The following is a 22,650-nucleotide window of genomic DNA, read 5'->3' as shown; positions in this document are numbered from 1 at the left end:
GGGGAGAGGGAACATGATTACAGTTTGTAATTACATCTTACAGTTTGTGCTTCAGAAACAAAAGAATGATGAGCATAGTCTGATGCATCCCCTAGGTCAGACCTAGTTTAAATCCCGTCTTCTGCAAGAGGCCTTTTCTAATCATACTCCCCACTCTTAGTGCCTTCCCTCTGGAATTACCTCTATTTATACTATTCATACTATAGCTATACTATATCTATATCATCTATATTTATCTATAGAAAGATAACATATAGATGCATTTCTATATATTTTATAGAAACCTATATATTGCTTTATATAATATATACGATGTATGGATCTATAATATAGAGATCTATGTAAATAGATCTCTATAAATAAATTATTCTTTGCTTTATCCTTCCATGATTTATAGAGATATATTTATAATATGTAGATAGATAGTATGGCATATCTATCTGTAGCTAGATATAGGTGACAGATACATAATAGATTATTTATCTATATATTTTTGTTGTTCATTAATTTCAGTTTTGTCAAACTCTTTGACCCCATTTAGAGTTTTCTTGGCAAAGATACTGGAGTGGTTTGCAATTTCCTTCTCCAGCTCATTTTACAGATGAGGAAACTGAGGCAAGCAGGGTTAAGTGACTTGCCCACAGTCAGGTTACCAGTCCATAGTTACTAAGTGTCTAAGGCCAGATTTGAACTTACAGAGATGAGTCTTCCTGACTCCAGGCCTCTTTGACACCTAGCTACCCTCTAGCTATATATAAATATGTTATATATTATAGATATAATATATTATCTATGTATACATAAATATAAACATAGTATAAATGGAGGTAATTCAAGAGGGAAAGCACTGGGGTAGGGATGGGGGTAGGAAAGCATATATGTGTATGCGTGTATTATATTTCAGAGTTGTTTACTTATTGTCTCCCTCATTAGAGTGTGAGTTCCTTGAGGGCAAAGTTGGTTGTTTTCACCTTTCTTTATTGCTTCTCCAGTGATTAGCACATAGTAAGCACTTAATAAATGCTGAGTGATTGATTTGGGAACTGTATATATTTCAAATATTTCAGAGAAAAAATAAGTAGAATTCCATGGCCTATAATTCCACAGGGCAAGTCATTCTAAAAGGAATGGGAAATTCTCCAGAATGAAATTCTGAAGACACAAAGGGAAACCATTCCAATGACAAAGAAGACAGGAGCTATCTAAAATAGACCTGTTTAGATGCACAGTTCAGATTTAAACTCATTGGCCAACTTGTAATTTAGAAGACATATATACATAAGATAATGGAGGATGACTAAAAACCCATGGCAGAAAAAATTGAAAGTAAGAATGGAAAGAACAACAATGAAATATTTTTAAATACCTGAATAAGGGCAAAAAGAAGGTCAAAAGAGAACACAGACAGGTCTAGTAAAACAGTGTTGGTACTCCACTATAGTATTGTAGTATTTAATACAGTACTGTGGTACAATATTTAATACTAAAGTATTCAATACATACTTTAGAAACAATCTACAAATGAGATAGTCATGATTTCATATACATTTTTCTTTGTATATGGAAATGCTCATGTTAGTTGATGTTTGCTAAATTCATAATAAAAAAGAAATTATTTTTACGAAGAGTGGTTTGTGAATATTTAGAAGGGGAAGTGGTAATTACTAAGTTTCAAGTATAGGTTATACTAGACTAATTTAATTTTCTTCTTTTGATAGGATTACTATACTGGTAAATGAAGGGAAGTGCTGCAAGCATAGTTAACCTAGATTTTAGCAAAGCATTTTACGAAGTTCCTCATGTTATTCTAGTTGATCAGATGCAGAGACAGGTAAGTGGATTTGCAATTGGCTAAATGACTGGACCGAAATAGTTTACAGCTCCAAAGGAAAGGATCCCTGAAGGAGTACTCCAAAGGTTCTTTTATCTTCACTTGGGCCTGTGTTTTTCAACAATTTTATCAGTGATTTTTAAAAGGCATAGGTGGCATGCTTTTCAAGTGCAGCTGACATAAAGCTCAGAGGGATAACTAACACATTGGCTAATAGACACAGAATCCAAAAGAACAGCTTAGAACTTTTGGCCAAATCTAATGAGATTAAATGTAATAGGAATCAATATCAATTACTATGTATGAATTAAAAAAATTAATTTCACAAATAGATGAGAGAAAGTGTGACAAGATAGTCTGAAAAATATCTAGCAGTTCTAGTGAACTGCAAGCTCAGTATGACATAATAGTTTCATATAGGAGTAAAAAAGAAGCTATAATCTTTAGCTATCTTAAGAAATGTGCATTATCCAGGATAAGCTCAGTCCATACCTGGAGTATTGTGGTTGATTTGGGGTGCCACATTTTAGGGAAGACATTGATGAGATGAAGTCTATCCAGAGGAGGGAGACAAGGATAGTGAAGGGCCTCTAGATTGTGCAATAGGAGAACTTCAAGACACAAGAGTTTTGTTTTTTTTTTCCCTGAAGATGAGATTTAACAGGAACATGATTGCTGTCTATAAGCATCTGCACAATTGTCATGTAGGAAGGAAATTAGACTCTATTATTTAATATTGTACTAGAAATGTTAGCTATAGCAATAAGAGAAGAAAAAGAAATTGAAGGACTAGAATAGGCAATGAGGAAACAAAACTATCACTTTGCACGTGATGTGATGTTATACTTAGAAAATCCCAGAGACTTCTGGGAGCCAAGATAGTGGAGTAAGCAATAAATTGCCATAACTCTTCCATGTTCACCTCTAAACAACCATAAAATAGTGCCCCCAAACAAATCCTGGAATAGCAGAACCAGCGAAAAGATAGGGTGAAACAATCTTTGAGCCCAAGGAGCTTGGAAGATAGACAGAAAAGATCTGTCTCAGGTAAAAGGGGAGTGCAATCCAGGATAGGAAGCATCCCAGCAAGCCAACAACAAGCCCCACCTTAGCAAACCAGTGGGAGATCCTGAGCCTCAGTGTGGTGGAGTAGGCAAATGCCAACACCAAGCTGTACCTCACATGCCTCAGCGTAGCCAGGTAATGGGCAAACTCCAGCTCTGAGAACCACATGTGCTTCAGCATATCCCTGGGTAAACAGGCAACCTCCAGGGGGGCAGACCACCATGTACTTCAGTGTATCCCCAGGGAAATATAAAAACACCCCACCAACCTCAGCACACCATAGACACCAGCACTAAGACTCCAGATCAACAACAGGTAAGCTGCCAGATGCCTGTGACCTCTAGCAGCACCAGCCATACCTCACCCCTACTCCCTCAGCACAGCACCAGACACAAGGGTCCCCCATGGGCCTCAGAGCAACATCAGTGCAGCACCAGGCAAACAGTCAGGTCCTGCAGCGCCTGGCACAAGAGGCCTGAGACAGTGCCCCTTCTCTCGCAGGAGCAGAGCTCAAATTTAAAAGAAAGGAAAAAGATCCAAAAAAAATTAGCAAAAAACAACAAAAAAAAGAATCTGAGCATAGAAAGATATTATGGTGACAGGGAAGACCAAGACACAAACTCAGAAGAGCACAATGTCAAAACATCTATAGGCAAACCCACAAAGAAAAACAGGAAGTGGTCTCAAGCCTAGAAAGAATTAATGGAAGAGCTCAAAAAAAGAGCTTAAACATCATAGAGAGTTAGAAAAAAAAACTGGGAAAAGAAATGAGAGTGATACAATAGAATTATGAAAAAAAGAGTCAACAGCTGGGGAAAAGAAAATGACCACTTAAAAAGTAGAATTGGTCAAATAGAAAAGGAGAGAAAAATTCACTGAAGAAAACAACTCCTTAAAAAGTACAATTAGCCAAATGGAAAAGGAAGTACAAAAGCTAATTGAGGAAAACAACTCCTTTTAAGTTAGAATTGGGCAAATAGAAGCTAATGACTCTATGAGACATCAAAGATCAATCAAACAAATTCAAAAGAATAAAAACATAGAAGAAAATGTAAAATACCTCATGGGAAAAATAATCGACCTGGAAAATAGATCTAAGAGAGACAATTTCAGAATCATTAGACTACTTGAAAGCCATAATCAAAAGGAGAACCTGGACATCATCTTTCAGGTAATTATCAAGGAAAACTGCCCTCATATCCTGGAACCAGAGGGTAAAAAGAGGCATTAAAAAAATCCACTGATCACCTCTGGGAAGAGATCTCAAAATAAAAACTCCAAGGAACATTAAAGCCAAATTTCAGAACTATCAGGCCAAGGAAAAAATACTGCAAGTAGCCAGGAAAAAAACATTCAATATCAGGAAACCACAATCAGGATTACACAGGACTTAGCAGCTGCAGCATTAAAAGACTGGAGGTCATGGAACATGATATCCCAGAAGGCAAAGGAGCTAGGACTACAAACAAGAATCACTTACCTGACAAAATTAAGCATAGTACAATATGGGAAAAAAATGTTCATTCAATGAAATAGAAGATTTTCAAGCTTTCATAAGAAGACCAGAATTAAACCAAAAATTTGATCTCCAATATCAAGACCCAAGAGAAGCATAAACAGGTAAAAATGGAAAGGAAAACACAAAGGATTCAATAGAGCTAAACTGTTTACATCCCTACATGGGAAGATAATATTTGTAATTCTTAAAAATTGTATCACTGACAGTTCAGTTAGAAAGAATATACATAGAGGGTATGGGTATAAGGTGAATTTAAGAGAATGACATAAAAATAATTCAGGGATGAGAAAGAGGAGTACACTGGGTGATTAAAGTGGAGGGAAGATGGGAGGGAGGGCAAATGGGCATTGCTTGAACCTTACACTCATCAGTATTGGCTCAAAGATGGAATCATATACACAATCAGTTGAATATAGAAATCTATCTTATCCAACAGCAAAGTAGGAGGGAAGTTAAGTAAAGGGGGAGAGGGATGATTGACAGAAGGGAGGGCAAATAGGGGGAAGTAGTAGAAGCAAAACACTGGTGAAGAGGGAAGAGATGAAAGGAGAGAGAGGACAAAACAGGAGAAAAAATAGGATGGAGGGAAATACACAGTTATCAAAACTGTGAATGTAAATGGGATGAGCTCTCCCATAAAATGGAAGCAGATAGCACAGTGGACCAAAAACCAGAGTATTATAATTTGTTGTTTAGAAGAAACACACTTGAAGCCGAGAGACACACAGAGTAAAGGTAGGGGGCTGGAGCAAACTCTGTTATGCTTCAACTGAAGTAAAAGAAAGCAAGGATAGCAATCCTGATCTCAGACAAAGTAAAAGCAAAAATAGACTTAATTAAAAGAGATAAGGAAGGAAACTACATCTTGCTAAAAGGTACTGTAGATAATGAAGCAATATCAATACTAAACATATATGCACCAAGTGGTGTAGCATCCAACTTCTTAGAGGAGAAGTTGAGTGAGTTACAGGCATTCTGAAATATAAAATAGATAATTTTGACTATATTAAAAAGCTTTTGGGGCAGCTATGTGGTGCAGTGGATAGAGCACCAGTCCTGGTGGACCCAAGTTCAAATCCGGCCTCAGACACATAACACTCACTAGCTGTGTGACTCTGGACAAGTCACTTAACCCCAACTGCCTCACCAAAAAGTGCAAAAAAAAAAAAGCTTTTGTACAAATAAAACCAATGCAACTAAGATTAGAAGGAAAGCAGCAAGCTGGGAAACAATCTTTATAGCAAGTGTCTCTGATAAAGGCTTCACTTCTCAAATATATAGAGAACTGAGTCAAATTTTTAAGAATATAAGCCGTTCCCCAACTGATAAATGGTCAAAGGATATGAATATTCGGTTTTCAGATGAAGAAATCAAAGCTGTCTATAGCCATATAAAGAAGCGTTCTCAATCACTTTTGATTAGAGAAATAAAAATTAAAACAACTCTGAGGTACCATTTTATACCTATTAGATTAGCTAATATGACAAAAAAGGAAAATGATAAATGTTGACGATGATGTGGAAAAATTGAGACACTAATGCATTGTTGGTGGAGTTGTGAACTGATCTAGTGATTCTGGGGAGCAATTTGGAGCTATGCCCAATGTGCAACCAAACTGTGCGTACTTTTTGATTCAGTGATACCACTACTAGGTCTGTATCCCAAAGAGATCATAAAAAGGGAAAACCTACATGTGCAAAAATATTTATAGTAGCCCTTTTTGTGGTGGCAAAATATTGGAAAGTGAGATGCCCATCAATTTGGGAATAGCTGAACAAGCTGGTATGTGAATGTAATGGAATATTGTTGTGCAATAAGAAATGAACAGGCAGATTTCAGAAAAACCTGGAAAGACTTGTGTGAATTGATGCAAAGTGAAATTAGTAGAACCAAGAAAACATTGTACACAGTATCATCAAAATTATGGGATGATAAACTATGAATGGCTCAGTTCTCAGCAACACAATGATCCAAGACAAGTACAAAGGACTCATGAAGGAAAATGCTATCCACATCCAGAGAAAGAACTAATGGACTCTGAATGCAGATCGAAGCATATTTTTTTTTCTTTATTCTTTCTTGTGTTTTTTTTTCCCCATTTGATCTGTTTCTTCTCTCACAACTGTAACTAATATGGAAATGTGTTTTACATGATAGCACATGTATTATCTATACCAAATTGTCAACCATTTTCAGAAGAGAGGAAGGGAGGGAGGGAGAAAAATTTGAAACTCAAAATCTTGTAAAAACAAATGCTAAAAATTGTCTTGACATGTAATTGGGAAAAAATAAAATACTATTTAAAATTTTTAAAAAGAAAGTCTCAGAGGATCAACTAAAAAAACTACTTGAAATTAACAATTTTAGCAAAGTTGCAGGATACAAAATAAACCCATATAAGTCATCAGCATTTCTATATATTACCAACAAAGTCCAGCTGCTCGAGATAGAAGAGAAATTTCATTTAAAATAACTGTACAAATAACTGTAGATAGTATAAAATCCTTGGGGGTCTGTATGCCAAGACAAACCCAGGAACTATATGAATACAACTATAAGACACTTTTCACACAAATAAATATAATAAGACAATATATATATATATATAAATATAAGACAACTATAAGACACTTTTCATACAAATAAAGTCAGCTCTAAACAATTGGAAAAATATTAATTGCTCATGGGTAGGCCGAGCCAATATAATAAAAATGACAATTCTACCTAATCTATTCATTCAGTGCCAACCAAACTATCAAAATTTATTTTATAGCGCTAGTAAAAAATAATAACAAAATTCATTCGGAAGAACAAAAGCTCATGAAGATATCAAGGGAATCAGTGGAAAAAAATGTGAAGGAAGGTGGTCTAGCCATACCAGATCTCAAACTATATTATAAAGCAGTAATCATCAAAGTAATCTGGTACTGGCTAAGAAACAGAGTGGTGGATCAAGTGGAATAGATTAGGTACAAATTACGTTATAGTAAATGACCACAGTAATCTAGTATATGATAGACCCAAAGATCCAAGCTTTTGGAACAAAAACTCATTATTTGACAAAAACTGCTAGGAAAACTGGAAAACAGTATGGCAGAGACTCTGTATAAACCAACATCTTACACTGTATACCAAGATAAGGTCAAAATGGGTACATGATTTATACCTAGAGGGTGATACCATTAGCAAATTAGGAGAGCATGAAACAGTTTATCTGTCAGATTTACAGATAAGGGAAGAATTTAGGACCAAGGAAGATATAGAGAGCATTATAAAATGTAAAACAGATGATTTTGATTTTTACAAAATTAAAAAAGTTTTTGCACAAGCAAAACCAATGCAACCAAAATTATAAGGAAAGCAGAAAACTGGGAGGAGGGGGGATTTGCAACAAGTATCTCTGATAAAGACTTCCTTTCTCAAATATATAGAGAACTGAGTCAAATTTATAAAAATACAAGTCATTCCTCACCTGATAAATGACTTCAAAGAATATGAACAGGCAGGCAGTTTTCAGACAGAGAAATCAAAACTATCTATAGTCATATGAAAAAATGTTCTAAATCACTATTAATCAGAAAAATGCAAATTAAAGCAAGTCTGGGGTACTGCTTCACACCTATCAGAGTGGCTAATATGACCAAAAAAAAAGGAAAATATTGAATGTTGGAGGGGATGTGGGAAAACTGGGACACTAATGTACTGTTGGTGGAGTTGTAATCTGACACAATCATAGAGCAATTTGGAACTATGCCCCAAGGGCTACATACCCTTTGATCCAGCAGTACCACTCTTAGGTCTATATCCAAAGACTTCCAAAAAAAAGGAGGGGGGAAAGGACCTATTTGTACAAAAATATTTATAGAAGCTCTTTTTGTGGTGGCTAAGAATTAGAAATTAAAGGGATGCCCATCAGTTGGGGAATGGCTAAACAAGCTGTGGTATAAGATTGTAATGGAATATTATTGTGCTGTAAGAAATGATGAGCAGGCAGATTTCAAAAAAACTGAGAAAGACTTACATGAACTGATGCGTAGTGAAGTGAACAGAACCAGAAGAACGCTGTACACAGTAACAGCAATATTGTTCTATGAGCTGTGAATGACTTAGCTATTCTTAGCAATACAATGATCCAAGATGATCCCAAAGGACTAATGATGAAGCATACTATCCACCTCCAGAGAAAGAACTGATATTGTTTGAATACAGACTGAAGCATGCTATTTTTCACTTTGCTTCATTTTTTTATTTTAGTCTTCTTATACAAAATGACTAACATGGAAATGTTTTACGTAATTGTACATGTTTAATAACCTATATCTGGTTGCTTACCATATCAAGGAAGGGAGGGAGAGATGGAGGGATACAATTTGGAACTCAAAACTTTAAATAAAAATGTAAAAAAAAAAGAAGAAGAAGAATTATACTTGTTCTGTTAGTCCCAGAAGGCAGTTAGATGGAAGGTGTAGAAATGCATCTTTAGATTTGCTTTATGGGAACCTTTTTGTATTAAAGTTATCCACAAGTAGAACAGGCTTTACCTTGGGAGGAGATTGGTTCCCTCTCACCTCACTTCAATACAACAAATACTAAGTTCCTACTTTGTAAGGCAAGGATTCTGGGGCTACATAGACAAAAATTAAACAATACCTGCCTTCAGAGAGCTTACATTCTAATGGTAGAATAAAACACACACAGAGATAGTAAATATGAAGTATATACAAAGTAATTTCAAGAGGAAGAGAGGAGCAACAACTTGGTGAATCCAATTGGAATGACCTTCTCTAGGAGATGACACCTCAGTTGTGCTTGGAAGGAAGCTAGGGATTCTAGGAAGCAGAAGAGAGGAAGCAGTTCAATGAAGACATAGAGCCACCACCTCAGCAAATAAATGGAGGTCAGAAATGTTTATGGGGGAAAAATAGCAGGTCAGTTTGAGTGGAATGGAGAGTTTGTGAAGAGGAAAAAGATCGAAAAGGTAGGTTGAAACCTTATTATGGAGAACTTTAATTTTTATATTTTTATTCTGAGGCAATAAGGAGCTACTGAAGATTTTTGATTAGGGAAGTCACATGGTCAGATCATTGTTTTAGAAATATGATTTTTGCATTTGTGTAAAGGATGGATTATTTGGAGAGACAGGATTGCAAAAGACTGTTGAAATAGTTCAGGTGAGGGTCTGGAAAGAAGGGAATTGATGTAGAAGATGTTATGGAGATGAAATTGAGAAGACTTGGCAAATGTAAGTTAGGTGACTGCTTCTTAGATATGTTTTAGAGGTGATTCTTGGTCAGGAAGAGGTTGGATTAGATGTAGTTCCCTCCCAATTTTGAGATTCTATGAATTTGTGACTTGGCACTAATTTCACAGAGTCCAAGATCAAAATATTCCCATGCAACTGAAGGACTCCTCTGTGGACAACAAAGTTATAAGAAAGCCTTCTTAGCATTTGACCTTGCCACCCACAAAATGGTCCTACTTTGGGTTAGCATAGCCACAGAACCGTTACTCATTATCCTTAAGGCTTCCTGGTTCCATATTTATAATCCCTTTATTCTCTTAATTAAAAATCTTGTCCTCTTCTACTTGGTCTAGTATTTATACTTCTTTTTTTTCCCTTAAAATCAAGAATGGCCAGCTAGGGACCACCCTTTGACTTTATGACATCTTGGTGGCCTATCCAGATGGGGTATTTTCTTTAATAGAAAATAGTCACAGCCAGGATATCCCAGGCAATGCCTCCACTTATCCATTCAGCATGTGGATTTAAAACTCTATTTGGGAAACAAAGGGCTACATCACTTTCACCATACTGACTACTTTGCAAAGTTTTGACTGAGGGCATAGATCCCATCTGGAAACACATGCAGTATCAAGGCCATAGTTAAAGACTGTGTACATATTGCTAGAAAACTTAGAGGGGATTTACTTCTTATCTCATAGGGAGCCTTAATTTTTTTACCAAAAAAAAAATTTGGAAGACTGTATCCCTGCATATATTAACATGTGCTCAATCAGCTACCACTAAAGACATATCTAGGGACATAGGTCTTTAAGCAACCTGATTGTTTCCCTGACTAGTTCTTTGATAACTTTTGAACACAAAATGTATGCTTGCCAAAAAGACTATTTTACAGAGAACTCACACAGGGCATATGTTCACATGGCGATCAGAAGAAGCAATACAAGGACACTCTCAAGGTCTCTCTTAAGAACTTTGGAATTGGAGGCAGCTAGGTGGTGCAGTAGATAGAGCACCAGCCCTGAAGTTAGGAGGGCCTGAGTTCAAATCAGACCTTAGACCAAACACTTGACACATACATGACTTTGGGCAAGTCACTTAACCCTGATTGCCTCACTAAAAACAAAAAACAAAAAAACAAACAAGCACAAAAAGAACTTTGGAATTGATTGTGTGACATGGGAGACACTGGTACAGGACCACTCAGCATGGCGTGCCATCATCAGAGAAGGTACTGTGCTCTTTAAGCAAAGCAAAATTGAAGTAGCCCAAAAGAAACACAAGATGTGCAAATTTAGAGAACCCACCTCAAATGCACACATGGACTCTTTGTGCCCTACCTGTGGTAGAACGTTCTGAGCTCATATTGCTGTGATCAGCCACAGTCCAACACATTGAAACTTGATTCTAGCATAGTGATATCATTTTGGTTCTCTTCGAGAGCAAAGGACAACAAGTACCAGTGTTTGATGACTCCATGGTTTTGACTTAACACGCAAAGAGAATGTGTAGAAAAGCACATTTCAGATTAGAGACATTTCAAATAAAGAATACCATGTATTTGGCACACTATTTAGCAGCCTGGTGACTTTTCAACACTTTAATAGGGCGCTCAGAGAATTCTTTGGTTATTTAATGGTTACCTATTTGAAGATTTGCTCTTTTTCTTCTTTCAGCCAGAACACACCCAGTATGTGTGAGCAGTTCTATAGAGCTCCAGGAATGCTGACTATTTGTCAAACCAGAGAAATGCACCTTTGACTGCAAGACTGTTAAATTCCTGGCCTAGCTATCTTCCCTGAAGAACTTCAAATGGATCTTTACAAGTTATCTACAGTGATAGACTAAGAATGACCTACCAAGGTATGTAGACTGTTAACAATTGGACTTTTCTAACATCATATAGAATTTATTAGCAGCTATTCCTAAATTGTGATATATATCATGACCTTATTTAATAAAAGTGCTTGTTTTCAATGAACTTTGGTTACCTGAGCAGCTTTTACATAGGTCAAAGCAGCCTAAACTTTCATCCCTAATTTGTTCAGTCCCTCAAATTAGTACAGCTCCTTCTATTCTCTGTGTTTGCAGGTACCCCACTGCAAGGCCTCATTTGCCAGTTGGGATAATCACCTGCATGTAATTCAAGACAACCTGAACCAGCTATTGGAAAAAAAACATACAAAGTTAGAAAAAAGACAGGTTGTCATTGCTAAGTGGTTGTCTGTCTCTTTTCTGAATGTCAATTATCACGCTATAAAATTTGACCAGTGATACCACAGATATTTTTTCACTGTCCAGTAAATTTACCCAATTACATTCAAGTTTACACTCCCTTACTCAAGTCATCTGGTGTTCTGTCTTCTTCCTCAAATTCTATGTACAAAATCCCTTTCTCAATTTTTTTTCAACATTAACTTTTATAAGATTTTGAGTTCCAAACACTCTCCTCCCCCCTCTCTAAGATGGCAAGCAATGTGATATATGTTATACATGTACAATCACATTAAACATATTTCCACATTAGTCATGTTGTGAAAGAAGAATCAGAACAAAAGGGGGAAAAAAACAAGAGAAAGAAAAAAAAACAAAAAAAAAAGGTGAAAATAGTACGCTTTGATCTATATTCAGACTCCATAGTTCTTTCTCTGGATGTGGATAGCATTTTCCATCATGAGTCTTTTGGAATTGTCTTTGTGTACAATTTGTCATTGTATTGCTGAGAAGAGCCAAGTCTATCAGATTTGATCATTGCACAATATTGCCATTATTGTGTACCATGTTCTGGTTCTGCTCACTTCACTCAGCGTCAGTTCATATATGTCTTTCCAGATTTTTCTGAAATCTGCCTGCACATCATTTCTTATAGCACAATAGTATTCCATTACATTCATATACCAAAACTTGTTCAGCCAGTCCCCAATTAATGGGCATCCCCTCAATTTCCAATTCTTTGCCACCACAAAAAGAGCTATTATAAATATTTTTGTACATGGGGGTCCTTTTCCCTTTTTTATGATCTCTTTGGGATAAAGACCCAGTAGTGGTATTGCTGGACCAAAGGGAAGGCACAATTTTATAACTCTTTGGGCACAATTCCAAATTGTTCTCCAGAATGGTTGGGTCAGGTCACAACTGCATCAACAGTGCATTAGTGTTCCCATTTTCCCACATTTTCCTTTCCTGTCATATTAGCCAGTCTGATAGGTGTGATATGGTACTTCAGAGTTGTTTTGATGTGCATTTTTCTGATTAATTGTGATTTAGAGCATTTTTTCATATGACTATAGATAGCTTTGATTTCTTTGCCTGAGAACTGCCTGTTCATATCCTTTGAAGCCATTCATCAATTGGGGAATGACTTGTATTTTTATAAATTTGACTCAGTTCTCTATATATTTGAGAAATGAAAAAAGAAAGAGAGAAATGAGGCCCTTACTAGCAGTAAAAATTTTTTCCCAGTTTTCTGCTTTCCTTCTAATCTTGGTTGCATTGGCTTTGTTTTTGCAAAAACTTTTTAATTTAATATAACCAAAATTATCTTTTCTCAGTTTAAGGCAAGAAATATATATCAGATACCTACCATGTTCAATACTTAACTTAGTACTCTACTAGTTAATGCCTCTGGTCTGTTCCTTCAACTTTAAAACTTGCCTTTCTGGAGCTACCCTTCTTTTTGGAATAAAACCTCTTCTTTCCAGTTCTTTTAGAAAAAAGATCCTTTATATTTTTCTCTGGAGAACCCCCCTCACGATCTCATTCTCTCCCTCCCTTCCTTCCCCTCTCCATTCCCCCTTCTGGTTTTCTTTCTCAGCTAGAATATTCCATCTGAATGTTCTCTGTGTACTAATCCAGTCCAATCCAATCAACATTTATTAAGTGCCTTATGAGTGCCAGGTACTGTACTAAGGGCTAGGGGTACAATTAATTTTAAAAAAGTGGGGAGGGAACGATCCCTACCCTCAAGGAGTTTAAAATCTAAAGGTGGAGACAACACACAAAAGGAAGCAGGAAAGGGTGGGGCGGAGGGCAGGGAAGTGGGGCACACTGAGCATCTTGTTCCATGGAGTTGAAATAAGACAGAGCACCTCTAGAGCAGTGGTGTAAATTAGAAACAGATCCCTACTGGCCACATATTGACTTAGAAAATCACAATTTAGAACTGATCCAGCCATTCTAGGAAGCAATTTGAAACTATGCCAAAGGGCTATAAAGCTGTGCATATCCTTTGATCTAACAATACCATTGCTAAGTCTGTATCCCAAAGAAAATTTGAAAAAAAAAAAAAAGGAAAAGGAAGAGGACCTACTTGCACAAAAATATTTATCGCAGGTCTTTTTATGGTGTCTAAGAATTGGAAATTGAGGGGATGTCCATCAATTGGGGAATGGCTGAACAAGCTCTAGTATATGAATGTAATGGAATATTATTGTGGTATAAGAAATGACAAGCAGGATGATTTCAGAAAAACCTGGAAAGACTTACATGAACCGATCCAAAGTGAAGTGAGCAGAATTGTGAATGACCTAGCTGTTCTTAGCAATACAATGGTCCAAGACTATCCCAAAGGACTCATGATGAAACAATGCTATCCACCTCCAGAGAAGAAACTAATATTGTCTGAATATGGATTGAAGCATATTATTGTCTGTTCCTTCCTTCCTTTTTCTTTTTTGTTTGTGTCTTCTTGTACAAAATGACTAATACGGAAATGTTTTACATGATTGCACATGTATAACCTATATCAGATTGCTTACCGTCTTAGGGAAGGGGGAGGAGAAGAAGGGAGGGAGGGATAGAATTTGGAACTCAAAACTTTTAAAGAAATGTTAATTGTTTTAACGTGTAATGGGGGAGGGTGATAAAATATTTTTAAAAAATCAATTTAACATCATCTATGCTATTATTGTTCATTAGTTTCAATCATGTCTGACTCTTCATGACCCCTTTTGTGGTATCTTGGCAGAGATCCTGCAGTAGTTTGCCATTTTCTTTTTCAACTCATTTTACAGTTGAAGAAACTGAAGCAAACAATTAAGTGACTTTGCCCAGGGTTACAAAGGTAGTTAAGTGTCTGAGGCTGAATTTGAACTCAGGAAAATGAGTCTTCCCAACTTCAGACCAGGTACTCTATCCACTGTGTCACCTAGCTGCCTAAATCTATGCTGTACTTTTTTATTTTGTTAAGTTTCCTAATTATATTTTAATCTTATTCTGGTTGCACTTTGGAGTTTTACAGACAGCAAGTTTGATGCCTCTGTACTAGAGGACTCTAGTAATGTTGATAGGTCTCAATCTCCTCAGATGGTTGCTGGGTAAATGATTTAGCAGCTTGGAATTTGAGAGGAACTAGATTTTATATTTTATGTATGAAAGAAATTTAACTGAACACATAGCATATACCTATACATAAGCAGATTTCTCCACAATTCCCAAATCTGCCCTATATGTGTCTCCCTTTATTATGAGGCCTGGGACTGCCTTTTGCACAGTGTTTGGCACATAGTAAGCACTTAATAAATGCTTTTTCATTCATTGACTTCATTCATTCAAAATCAGATTTCTTCCTAAACTTTGGCTAATCCAGCATCTTCATCTTTTTATTAGGTCTGAGGGCCTCTAGAACCTATTTCGGGTTCTTGATATGTATACCATATTCTACCTTGGCTTCTTCAAAGAACTTATCCACTCAACACTTCCACTTCACTTCAATTGATTCCTCAGGTATATATGTCCAAATAGGATTTTGCTCAAGCTCTGGACTTGTATCACCAACTGTCTACTCAACATTTCTACCTAAATGCCCTTCAATTATCAGTAATAATCACGTATTGAGCAACAACTAAGAGTAAAACACTGCAAGGTACTGGGCATATAAAATTGAATAAAACAAGAACCCTGTCTAAAACTTAACTCATCATCTTCCCCAAAATCATCATCTCTTCTAACTTTCCTATTTTCATTAGGTACTTTCTCTATCATCTGAAGCACCTATATACAAAAGTTCAGTGATCTTAAATCCTTCTCTTTCCATTGCTTCCTCCATATGCAGTCATTTGCTGAGTCCTATTGATTCCTATAATAATTCACTTCATTCTACCTTTTCCATTCCTAATACTGCCATTGTATGGGCCCTTGTGAATGAATGAAAAAATTTGTTGGGTGCTTCCTAAATACTGGGGAAGAGAAGAGAGAAGAGAAGAGAGAGAGATGAAATATTCATATTAGTTGATTACTATTCCCACTGGAAGAAGTACAAAGGAGATTGAGGGGCTTGAAGCCACAGAGTAAGGGGTGCGATTAGGGAGCTAGGCCTGACTACATAAAGTGAACTCTTAACAATTAACATGGCCTTAGGGAAGGATGGCCATTTTTGTGGGAGAAGTAATTCTGGATGGCATGAGTAAAAAAGTACCTATCACCTAAAATTATAGAATCATGAAATTTTAGAGAAAGAAATGATGTTAAAGAGAACCTAGTCCAACTCATCCATTTTTATTTTATGTTAGCTTGGTTTATCTTGTTTTTATTGATAAATTTTGACTTAACACAGCAGATAAAACATAACAAAACATAACATAACTCCCTGAAACAACTAAACCAAATAACTAGTTTGTAGTTAGTAAAGAATAGCTACAATTGATGGTATGTAAAACTGTTAAAAGAATAATTGCATTTTAACCTCAAGAAGATAGTACCATTGCGTTAAATCAGAGTTTTGTTGCTGTTTAATGTCTTTTTTTCTTAATTTTATTTTTTTAATGAACAGAAATCTATTTCCTCTCTCTCTTGCCCCACTTAAAAAAAATTCCCTGCAACTAATATGCAAAGGCAAGCAAAAACAAATTCTTCTGTTGTCTGTGCTCAGAAGTTATTTGTCTTATTTTGTACACTAAATCCATTTCCTCTCTGTCAAGAGGTGGACAGCATACTTAATTATTGGTCTGCCTGAATCCTGGCTAGTCATTTTATTGACCATTTTTCTTTCAGTTTTCAAAGTTTGTCTTTATTGTGTTGTTTGTTATTTTATAAATTGTTCTCCTCACTTCACTCTGAATCAGTTCATACAAGCCTTTCCATGCATCTTTGAAATCTGTTTCCTCGTTTCTTACAGCACAATAGTATCCCATTACATTTATATACCACAAATTGTTCAGCCATTCCCCAACTGATAGGCATCCCCTCAGTTTCCAGTTTTTTGTCACTGCAAAAAGAGCTGCTATAAATATTTTTGTACGTTCATGTGTACATTCATATGTAATCTTGTTCTTAAAACTTAGAGATATTACCAGGCATTCATTTGATTTAGGTATCCATTTTGAGAGGAGAAAGTACTTAGTTCATTCTGGACCTGTCCCTTATAGGCCTTATTCTTTTAGTGAGCATTTTGTTCTAAATATAAGTTTAATAAGAAAAAATGTAGATATGTAGAAATAGTATTAGTAAGCTTTGTGCATAATCCTTACTAACAAGCAATTTTAGAGCATCTGATACATATAAAATCATTTCCTAGACAGTAGGGATATAGAGTCATAAAATATAGATCCCTCACTTTATGAAGTTCACAAATAATCTAAGAGTAACAAAACATAAGAATTTTTTTAAGCCAGAAAAGTGGGCAGATAAATATTGTCGATCACAAGTGCTTTTGGAAGGAGTAGAGAGAAGGGAAGAGTGTGTACAAATAGCCCTATGCTGACAGTATATGGAAGCCATATCAAAACTTTCTACATTGTTGATTCCGCTTGTCGTGGCAATCCACTAGAAGCTTTGGTGATATTTTCACATAATTTCAGCCCTGCATCTAAGTCTAAGATAGAGACAGTTTTTGGAATCAAGGGAATAGTAAGCATTATGCTTCTTCATTTTATAAGTCAGATCACTTTACAGTGGCTATACTGTTAGAGCCAAAATCCATTATACCGAAAACATTTTCATGTTCTAGCTGATGACTCACAGTAATACAAATACTATTGCTTAACAGACCAGATCACAATAAAATACCCTATAATTCAGGATAAAGAATATTTTCTCAGGTCTCAGGTGTGCAATCATACTATATAATGAAAATACCTACCCATGATTGTGTCTTTTAAAGAGTAGTGCACATTTCTTATTTCACTCTGTGAATTTAAACAGGTCTGAAGTTCTAAGCACTGTCAAAATGACCTTATGTGTAAAGGGAATTGATTTAATCAAATCCACTGTGAGAAGAAATAAATTACTTTAAGGACATGAAATTCTATAGAAGAACTTGAAAAAAATGATTCACTTTTTTTTTTCTTTTTTTTTTGGCTAGGCAATGGGGTTAAGTGACTTGTCCAGGGTCACACAGCTAGTAAGTACTAAGTGTCTGAGGTAAGATTTGAACTCAGGTCCTCCTGACTCCAGGGCCGGTGCTGTATCCACAGCGCCACCGAGCTGCCCCAGAATGATTCATTTCTTGTCTGGTAATTTTGTTAACTCTTCTCCCCCCCTCAAATCTTTCACTAGCTTTTTTAATTAAGTGATTTCACATTGGACATAGTAATTGCTTCCATGGAGATGAACTGGATGATTCCCTTACTTTGAATTTTGCTATCACTGAAAGCATCATATAAGCAACCTGACAAAGTTTCATTTAAATAGTTATGCTTCCTGCTAACCAATCCACCAAATGATTTAGGAAAGTTTAGTGCAATAAAATTTTCTTTTACCCCCAAAGAATTTTTTCACGGTTATATCTTGGCATTACTTTATGTTTTGTCTTTCAAATGTCAGTGTATTGTTTTTTGATATTTATCTTTATTTCTTTCTCCTTGGTCTAATCACATTTGGGGTGAGGGGAGATAGAACAAAAACAGGTAGCCATTGTTAACTTAGAATCATATTTTAATTTTTTTACTGGTTTCATTTGCTTGACTAATAGATTCCAGTGATAATTGTATTTGGCCAATGTAAATTTGTACCATCACCACTTCATAATAGTGCTTCCATTTGCCATATGACTTTGTCATATGACACAAAAAAGAGATGTATGTTTGCTAAAGGTGTTTGACATTGTCATGGAAGATGTCTAGTGAGGGATAGATGAGGGCTGACTTATAAATAGTGATATCTTCCACATGTTCCTGTTGTGGAAGACATTGTGCTGATTACATCAAATTCTAGGATACTATAGAACCTCTTTGATGAATCTGTAACTGTTCAAAAGTTCAGCCCAACAATCTACCTATGAGAAACCAAGTGAATGAAAACTGACCAATTTCTAGATGATAATATGTAGTTGTAAGGACAGCCTGTGTAGTTGGTCCATCAGTACCTCATATTGGACAGACATTAAAGATAGACAATGATCTGGATTCAACATTGGAGGAAGAGTGGGTTGGATTGCATTTAGGAAACTGTATATGCACTTTGAGCTTCCAAAATGCTTCTTGACCCAGCAAAATTGAACATAATCTTTCAGGAGAGGAGATGGATGTTCAATAAAATAGAAGACTTCCAAACTTTCCTAATGAAAAGATCAGAGCTCAACAGAAAATTCATTCTTGAAATACAGGACTAAGAGAAGCATAAAAAGATAAACAGGAAAGGAAAAAAACATATTATTCAATAAGAGTAAACTGTTTACATCCCTACAGGAGAAGATGATAGTTGTAACTCTCGAGAACGATATCTTTATTATGACATTTAGAAGAGGTATATAGAAACAGAGGGTGTGGTTATAAGTTGACTTTTATGTGATGATAAAAAAAATTAAGGGGTGAAAAAAAGGATTGTATTTGGAGAAGAGGAAAGCAGGAGACAGAAAGGGGTAAATTACATTGCAAGAAAAGGTGCAAAGACCTATTACAGTAGAGGGAAAGAAGGGAGGGAGGCGAGCATTGTTTGAATCTTACTCTCATTGGATTTGGCTTGAAGAGAGAATAACATACATACTCACTTGGATATAGAAATCTATCTTACCCTATAGGAAGTAGGAGGGGAAAGGGAAAAGAAAAGGGAGCGGAGCTGATAGAAGAGAGGGCAGATTGAAGGAGGTGGTGATCAGAAGCAAAACACTTGTGAGGAGTGAAAGGGAAAAAGGAGACGGTAGATTGAGGGAGGTGGTAGTCAGAAGCCAAACACTAGTGAGGAGGGAAAGGGAAAAAGGAGAGAGAAAAGCATAAATGGCGGTAAATAGGATGGAAAGAAACCCACAGTTAGTAATCATAACTGTGAATGTGAACGGGATGAACTCTCCCATAAAATAGAAGATTTATGATTCAAAATCATAATCCTACAGTATGTTGTTTACAAAAAAAAACCAACACATTTAATGCAGAGAGATACACACAGAGTAAAGGTAAAAGGCTGGAGCAAAATATATTACACTTCAGCTGAAGTAAAAAAAGCAAGGGTAGCAATCCTGATCTCAGACAAAGCAAAAGCAAAATAGATCTAATTAAAAGAGATAAGGAAGGAAACTACATCCTGCTAAAAAGTACCATAGTCAATGAAGTAATATCAATACTAAACATATATGCACCAAGGGGTATAGCATACAAATTCTTAGAGGACAAGTTAAGTGAGTTACAGGAAGAAATAGACAGCAAAACTATACTAGTGGGGGACCTCAACCTCCCCCTCTCAGAACTAGATAAATCTAACCACAAAATAAACAAGAAAAAAGTTAAGGAGGTGAATAGAATATTAGAAAAGTTAGGTATGATAGACCTCTGGAGAAAATTGAATGGGGATAGAAAGGAATATACCTTTTTCTCAGTGGTACATGGCACCTACACAAAAATTGACCATTTACTAGGACAGAAAAACATCACAATCCAATGCAGAAAGGCAGAAATATTAAATGCATCCTTTTCAGATCATGGTGCAATAAAAATTACATGTAATAAAGGGCCATGGAAAGATACACTAAAGATTAATTGGAAATTAAACAATCTAATCCTAAAGAATGTGGGTCAAACAAAAAATCAGAGAAATAATCAACAACTTCATCCAAGAGAATGACAATAATGAGAAAAAATATCAAAACTTATGGGATGCAGCCAAAGCCATTCTTAGGGGAAATTTTATATCTCTAAATGCTTACATGAATAAAACAGAGAAAGAGGGAATCAGTGAATTGGGCATGCAACTAAAAAAGGTAGAAAAAGAACAAATTAAAAATTCTCAAATAACAAATCAGAAATTCTGAAAATCAAAGGAGAGATTAGTAAAATTGAAATTAAGAAAACTATTGAACTAATAAATAAAACTAAGAGCTGATTTTATGAAAAAACAATAAAATAGATAAACCTTTGGTTAATTTGATAAAAAAAAAAAAAGAAAACCCAGTTACCAGTATCAAAAATGAAAAGGGTGAATTCACCACCAATGAAGAGGAAATTGAAACAATAATTAGGAGCTATTTTGTTTAACTGTGTGCTAATATATCTGACAATCTTAGTGAAATGAATACTTACAAAAATATAAATTACCCAGATTAACAGAAGAGGAAGTAAAGTACTTAACCCCATTTCAGAAAAAAAAAATTGAGCAAGCCATCAATGAGCTCCCTAAGAAAAAATCTACAGGGCCAGATGGATTTACAAGTGAATTCTCCTAAACATTTAAAGAGCAATTAATTCTAGTACTATGTAATCTATTTGGGAAAATAGGCAAAGAAGGAGTTCTGCCAAATTCTTTTTATGATACAAATATGGTGCTGATATCTAAACCAGGAAGAGTCAAAACAGAAAGAAAATTATAGACCAATTTCCCTAATGAACATAGATGCAAAAATTTTAAATAAAATATTAGCAAATTATAGCAAGATTATAGCAACTTATCATGAGGATAATACACTATGACCAAATGGGATTTACATCAGGAATGCAGGGCTTGTTCAATATTAGGAAAACTAGCAGCATAATTGACCATATCAATAACAAAATTAACAGAAATCATATAATTATCTCAGTAGATGCAGAAAAAGCTTTTGACAAAATACAGCACCCATTCCTATTAAAAACACTAGAGATCATAGGAATAAATGGAGTTTTCCTTAAAATGATAAATAGCATCTATCTAAAGCCATCAGCAAGTATATATAATGGGGACAAGCTAGAAGTATTTCTAACAAAAAGCTTCTTTTTTTCTGCTTTTTTTTTTGATGAGGCAATCGGAGTTAAGTGACTTGCCCAGGGTCACACAGCTAGTAAGTGTCAAGTATCTGAAGCCAGATTTGAACTCAGGTCCTCCTGACTACAAGGTTCACCTAACCGCCCCCAAAAAGCTTCTTGTTATGAAAATCCATCTTTTTAATGAGAATATTCCCCTGGTGAAGCTATATGGTTACAAATCATTAAATGTCACAATGTCCAAATAAATGAAATTGTGGTTATTCAAGGATTAGTAGAGATGTATGGATGATATAGTGTAAGCAGGCTATGATACCAGTGATAACTTGTGGAAAAAGTGACAAAAAATATATCATCCAACAGTTATATAATCAGAAAAGGAAATATACTAACTGTATGCTGTGAGAGCAAGAGATAACAAATAGATAGCCCCATTGCTACACTGTTATGAATGTAATAGTAAAAGACTTAGAAGAATACCTTCAGCATATTGAGTATACCCCTATGGAGTATTTATGGGAAGATATGGACAGGGAATAGTCAAAGAGGATAAGAAGGTGTGAATGAGCCAACATTACACAGTTTGAGGAAGTACTCACATTGATGACGTTAATAGATCCTTGAAGATTTTTTTTTTTTGGCCAGTGTAGGATCCACAAGAAAATGATAAGGAACACTTTAGAAATACTTAGTTATGACACTGTTTCTTGAGGTTTTTAAAGTTTAACTACTCTCTTAAGTATTTTTTTCACTTTCAGCAAACAGAATTGGTTATTTTTAAATTTAATTTGTATTGATATCTTTCATTTTACATCACCTGCATTTCCCATTCTGTCTCTCCCTTCACCCTGTCCCCAAGAGCCACCTCTTATACTAAAAAACTAAAAAG

General features: G+C 35.6%; 1 protein-coding gene across 4 annotated transcripts in view; it reads left to right on the top strand.

Moving 5' to 3' along the window:
* The window catches only part of ZHX3 (zinc fingers and homeoboxes 3), a 155,939-nt gene that overhangs the window by 24,509 nt on the left and 108,780 nt on the right, over positions 1-22,650 (top strand). For 3 of the 4 annotated variants that reach the window (XM_027867051.1, XM_027867048.1, XM_027867050.1), the window contains exon 2: positions 11,334-11,520. The gene's annotated coding sequence lies outside the window, so the exon portion shown is untranslated. Of the gene's footprint in view, positions 1-11,333; positions 11,521-17,956; positions 17,996-22,650 lie in introns of those variants that run through there. The other variant, XM_027867049.1, reaches the window with a different exon arrangement.

The sequence above is a fragment of the Vombatus ursinus genome, unplaced genomic scaffold, assembly GCF_900497805.2.
Source record: "Vombatus ursinus unplaced genomic scaffold, bare-nosed wombat genome assembly UNPS02014785.1, whole genome shotgun sequence".
Lineage (NCBI taxonomy): Eukaryota > Metazoa > Chordata > Mammalia > Diprotodontia > Vombatidae > Vombatus > Vombatus ursinus.
This window is presented reverse-complemented; position numbering and strand designations above follow the sequence as displayed.